This window comes from Rhinoderma darwinii, chromosome 1 (genome assembly GCF_050947455.1).
Source record: "Rhinoderma darwinii isolate aRhiDar2 chromosome 1, aRhiDar2.hap1, whole genome shotgun sequence".
Classification (NCBI taxonomy): Eukaryota; Metazoa; Chordata; class Amphibia; order Anura; family Rhinodermatidae; genus Rhinoderma; species Rhinoderma darwinii.
The window spans coordinates 592,102,205-592,108,449 of record NC_134687.1 but is presented as its reverse complement, the minus strand read 5'-3'; the positions used below and the strand labels follow the sequence as shown (position 1 = coordinate 592,108,449).

General features: G+C 43.7%; 1 protein-coding gene across 1 annotated transcript in view; it reads right to left on the bottom strand.

Annotated features, from left to right (window-relative positions):
* Positions 1-1,091: 1,091 nt before the first annotated feature.
* The window catches only part of LOC142662133 (phospholipid-transporting ATPase ID-like), a 165,723-nt gene continuing 160,569 nt past the window's right edge, over positions 1,092-6,245 (bottom strand). Inside the window, exon 28 of the mRNA XM_075840116.1 lies at positions 1,092-6,245. This exon is cut by the window's right edge and continues 670 nt beyond it. The gene's annotated coding sequence lies outside the window, so the exon portion shown is untranslated.

Sequence of the window (6,245 nt, the reverse complement as noted above, 5' to 3'; positions counted from 1 at the left end):
GCATGTTTTTTGTGTCCATATAATGTATGCGCCAGGAGCTTTTCCACCGCATATGATAAATGGACAGGCAGGACGAAATGTGAAAACAGCCTTACCAAAACATAGGCCTTATTCACACTGTGCTAAAAACTGCGGAAAAATCGGAAGCAGAACGCCTCCAAACATATGCCCATTGGGAAAACGTCATTCTGTCCCGACGGGGCGTTTTTTAAACTCTATAGAAAAACAGCTCCAAAAACGGCTGTTAAAAATGCAGTGAAAAACACGACTTTGAATAAAAAACGGCTGAAAATCAGGAGCTGTTTTCCCTTGAAAACAGTTCCGTATTTTGAGACGTTTTTTATTTTGTGCGTGCACATACCCTTAAAAACACTAGTGTTTTTGTAAAGTTATTTTTAAAATACAGGCACTATTGACGTGTTTTCATCAAGTTTTTTGCACGCCTTCGGCGTGTTGTTATGCCGCTCAATCAGAGCTCGCATTTACTATAGAAATTAGGTGCAATTTTGGCGCATTTTCGGTGCAAAAGAATTGACCTGACGCTTCTTTTTTTTCCGCGACACATTTTTAAACAAAACGCATCGTATGCACTAACGGCGCGCTATATCATTGATGTCAATGGGACGCTTAAACCAGGCATTTGTGACGCGTTTTTAGACGTGACAAATGCACAAACAAAAGCACCAAATGCCGACAATACATAACAATGATAAATGGAGCACCAAAGGGCAATTCCGCACAGGGCATCCTGTAGCCTAAGGCCAGCCCTGGTTACGGAAACAGCGTAGCACGGAAAACTACGCTGTTTTCAGAACACGGTAGCTACGGAAACAGTGTAGCTCGCCGTGCTACGCGGTTTCTGTAACTCCCGACCACCTAACCAGGATGTGGCCGGGAGTTAGCGGGAGCCAAGTAAACTAGAACGAGGTTTAGGGGGCCCCGTTCTAGTGATAGGTGCGGGTCTGGGACCCGCATCTATCGGACTATTCTGACATATGCTGTGGATATGCCATAAATGTCCAAGATGGGAAAACCCCTCCACTTTGATAAATCCTCCTCTACGGGTTTAGCAAAAATAAGATGGCGGCAAAGTACTTAAAGAGTAATTTAATCTTCTATGAAAAAATTGTACAATTGTTACAGGAAACAAACGTGCCAGGAAGAAAAGCGAATACAAAAAATAATTAAACATTTGCGCTCATCGGAGGCGCACTGCGGCTTATATTAGTGCAATATCTCTAAACCAAAGATAGAGGCGTCTCATGACAGGAGTTGGGGGAGGGTACGGTACATTACTAGTGTATTTTTGGCATTGACCATATTTTATCCCTGAATTAAGCTGTAAAATAATACAAATTGTAAAAATGATCCATCTGGTCATCTAAAGCGGAATGGTTTAACCCACAAATATCCAAACCAACATTAACACAGTGGGACACCCCTCTTTTACAATATTTGTATTAGTCCATTTTAGGGCCCTGAATTGGGCGAGTGGTTATGGTAGTCACAGAAGAGACTATAAACCCTATCCTATCTACCCTATGATTTTGACAGTAAAATTCTTTAACCCAACATTAAAAGAGACGTGAAAAATGCCAGATTATCAAATATTCTGGATTATCAGACACAAATATCAAAGTATATAAAATGTAGGTAGAAAATATCCATAAAGGCATTCAATTATGTTAGTTATGTTGTGCTATATCTGCTCAGAATCTCCAGATGATCTTCAGGAATTCTGGATTATTAAATGCAGAGTCACCAAACTTTAATAGTGTGGGGGAAGGGAAGTGACAACAGCATAAGAAGAGTAAAAAAGTTAAATCATCCCTTAATGGAGAGACCCTTTAAAATACAGCTCCACCTATAATAATGATTTGCCCTTAGTGTCTGTACAGATTAGCATAAAAAATGTCTATATATTTAATGCTTTATGCCCTGGAAGTGCCCTGACAACTGGTTTTCTGAAGTAGATATGTGCTCACGGTGGTTGTCACAGCTCCTCCCACACAAAAGCTCAGATAAACTAAACATTTATTAGTAGCATGAAATCCCTGAGCGTCTCATATAGGAGAATTTATAAGGCACCTAATACAGAAATATCATAAATGTAACACAAATCAACTATAGAAGGGGAGACATGTCATAGGGGCCACATCAGTGGTGGTCCGGCAGCTGGTATACCCCCAGATATTGAGAAGTTAAAACGGCAAGCACCTGTACGACTGTCGGTGTACCTGAGACATGACAAGTTGCTGGATTATCAGAAGGCCATAGATCACGTATATAAAATTTACATAGAGGGCCTCTGGGAAGAAAATACAAATCTAACATAAAATAAGTTACTATCAGGAGTCTCTGCTCAGTTTTATGGTCTTGTGAAAGTCTAGCTTATTTTTCAGGTCTGTGCCAGAAACAAGTGCTGGATTATCAGGCATTCCAGACTATGAAATGCCAGATTTAACTGTACTATAAAGTCAGGAGGTTTTATTTCTAGGTTATGATGCTTAGAATAATAGGATCAGCGGGGCGTGATCTGGTAAAGTGAGTGCCCACCTCCCAGGGTGTGATCTGGTACAGTGGGTGCCACCTCCCAGGGCGCTATCTGGTACAGTGGGAGCCCACCTCCCAGGGTGTGATCTGGCACAGTGGGTGCCCACCTCCCAGGGGGCGATCGGAGCCCACCTCCCAGGGTGTGATCTGGTACAGTGGGTGCCCACCTCCCAGGGCGCGAACTGGTACAGTGGGAGCCCACCTCCAAGGGTGTGATCTGGCACAGTGGGTGCCCACCTCCCAGGATGTGATCTGGTACAGTGGGAGCCCACCTCCCAGGGTGTGATCTGGTACAGTGGGTGCCCACCTCCCAGGGCGCGAACTGGTACAGTGGGAGCCCACCTCCAAGGGTGTGATCTGGTACAGTGGGAGCCCACCTCCCAGGGCACGATCTGGTACAGTGGGAGCCCACCTCCCAGGGTGTGATCTGGTACAGTGGGAGCCCACCTCCCAGGGTGTGATCTGGTACAGTGGGAGCCCACCTCCCAGGGTGTGATCTGGTACAGTGGGAGCCCACCTCCCAGGGTGTGATCTGGTACAGTGGGAGCACACCTCCCAGGGCGTGATCTGGTATAGTGGGTGCCCACCTCCCAGGCCGTGTAGCATAAAAATGGCTTCTGCCAGTATGAGTATGGGGGTGATCCATATTACCTGCTATATTTCCCAGCTAGTCACCAGCAGCCTACAGGCTGACTTACAACAGTCAGTCGTCGGGGCTGTCTCCGGCAGGCCTGACAAAAATTTCCATTACTCCTGCAGCTAAATGAAGCAATTCTGAGATTAGCACATGTTCCAAATATCGTTCATGTATTTTATTAATTGTATTACTTATATGATAACTAAAGAATTGATGCAGGATTTTCTTGGCCGTCACTCAGAAAACGCTACAATCCGATCTCTTACAACTGATGGAACAAATATCCACAGGTTGGAGTCATAAACAAGTCGTGATGAATGGCTCTTCCCTACTGAACAATGAAAATATTGTGATCCTGCAGATAATCATTTATAACATCTTATTAAATGGAACCCAAGATAGATCCCTTACAAATTCCCTAAAATTGCTTAACTAGACCGTAAAAGTGGGATCCTTAAAGGGCCCCAGAAGTGCTGAAATGCCCCTCCCCTACCTGCACACCCAATAGCAGAGTAAAGAGGTGTCACATGACACTTTCCTGCTCACCGGTTCTGGCCCCCGAGTGCCACGTCAAGGGGCAGGTCAGTGGATATAATGATGCCTTGTATTTCATTCCTTTGACAGGTTTCCCTTTAACATATACTCCTATAGTAGTATATGGAATGGCACTTTAAGCTGGGGACTTGCTCGCGTTAACAGCGTGGACACCAGGTCTAAGTCCGTGGCGTTGCTGTATGGGTTACCCGCATTCGTCCCTTTTTCTGAAACCCCCGTTCCTTGCTCATTTGGTCATTAACACTTTGATCTTAGCAAGAAACCAACATTTGGTGAAGGAAGGTGGAGGTTAAATCTTCATCTAAAAATGTGGAATATTATGAAATAAAGGTCTGGGATATTTTTTTATAAATGGACATGATGCCAAACAAAAACCTTAAGAGCACATTCAGACTGGCTGCAGATTTCCGCTGTGGACAGTAAGCAGTAAAAATTGTTTTTCATTGATTTATATACAGTTTTCTTTTAGGGTCAATGCACACGACGCGTATTATGTGCGGTTCTGCCACTCGTATTTGCGTGTAGCAAAACCGCAGCATAATACGGTACCAGCATAGACAATGAGATTCCAGGTAATCTGATGTTCACGCTGCGTTTTTTTTCGGGACGTAAATTGACCCGCGGTGCGTATTTTCGAAACTGCAGCACGTAAATTTATCTTGCGTTTCCACTTGCGAATTCTGTCCCTGTAGTTCTACAGAAATACGCAGCAAAACCTGCAAGAAAACACCGCGATTTACGCAGTAAAAACGGGATTTACATTCCGCAGCATATTTTTTCTGTTGTGTAGGAGCCGCGGATTTAGCCATTTGCAGTGTATAGGATGAAACCTGCGGCAAATCCGCAGATGAAATTTAAGGGCTTGTCCAGTGTTATATACATAAATTGCAATCATTGTATGATGAAAAGTTCAGCAAATTTCTATTCTACTTTGTGCATCACTTCCTCAGCATTGTCAAGATCTCTGCTTGCTGTGATTAAAAGATAACATTCTTGACATCCAGAAAACTTGTCCTGACCTAGTCCTCCTCACACAGCTGATGGGTAAGGCTGTGTTCACACTGAATTTTTGTCCTCAGTTTAGCGTGTACTTCGGAACGTGTAGACACTAAATGTGTCCTTAGGGGGTTCATTAGTGAGATGGAGACCAACAGAGCGTGATTTTCGCTTCCGCCTGGCCGGTATACAACAGTATACTGCTAAAAATTAAGTACGGCATAGCGTAGTAGACTGCAATTCTATTCTGTAGTATCGATAATGTACAAAAACTTTTCCGTCAAGCAGATCTCATATTAATCTATGGGTGACGGATGTCACAGTTAGGCATTCATCACAGCCTCCGTTTAACGTATACAGATGTAGCCAACTTTATCTGGACTCTGATAACTTGCTGCTGCGTGATATCACACAACAAAAGCCAATGAAGAGTCATTGAAAAAGTCAAGTTAAAAATTCTTGCCACTGTGTATTTTAAACGTTAAGAGTCAAGATCAAGATGGCTACATCTGTACATCATGAGCTTTTCCTGTTGTATGCATTAAATGAAGGGCAAAAAAGGAAGTGTGAACCTTTAGTTACGATGTACCAGTATAGGCATTCCACTGAGAGCTTGTTACATTGTATCAGTGTAGGCAATTTTTCCGTGAGCTGAGAACAGCAGTAGCACAAATCTTCTTCCTGTCATGGACTCTAGCGCTTACCTACACTGAGACATTGTAACAAGACTTCAGCTGTGTGAGTAGGATGATCTCAGGACAGGTTTTCAGCCTCTGGTTATAAACAAGAATGTTTTGTTTCACTGACAGCAAGCATGGATTTAGAAATAGGAAGAAATTGAAACACAAAGTATATTAGAAAGCTGCAAAACATTTCTACAGTGATGAAGCTTTATTTACATAGGAACGGACGAGCCCTCTGTCACCTAAGGCTATGTTCACACGGAGTATTTTGACGAGTTTTTTGACGCGGAAGCCGCATCACAAAACTCGGCAAAAACGGCCCTAAAATGCCTCCCATTGATTTCAATGGGAGGCGTCGGCGTCTTTTTCCCGCGAGCAGTAAAACTGCCTCGCGGGAAAAAGAAGCGACATGCCCTATCTTCGGGCGTTTCCGCCTCTGACCTCCCATTGACTTCAATGGGAGGCAGAGAAAGCGTATTTCGCGGTGTTTTATGCCCGCGGGCGAAAAACGCAGAGAAAAACTCAGCGAAAATCGGCGTGCAGGGAGGGGAAAATCTGCCTCAAACTTCCAAACGGAATTTTGAGGCAGATATTCCTCCTGCAAAATACTCCGTGTGAACATAGCCTTACTGTCGCTCCCTCTCACTGTTTTTTTCTGCCCATAGACATCATTAAATACTGGCACAGAAAACAGGCCTCAATTACAATATCACTAGGGTGAAAAATCGTTATTAGCTCCTGAAATGACATCGCTATGGATACCGAGGCCTGTAAAGACCAGGCCAGCGTTAGAGGAAGCATTTAATCCTAATCCTGACAGG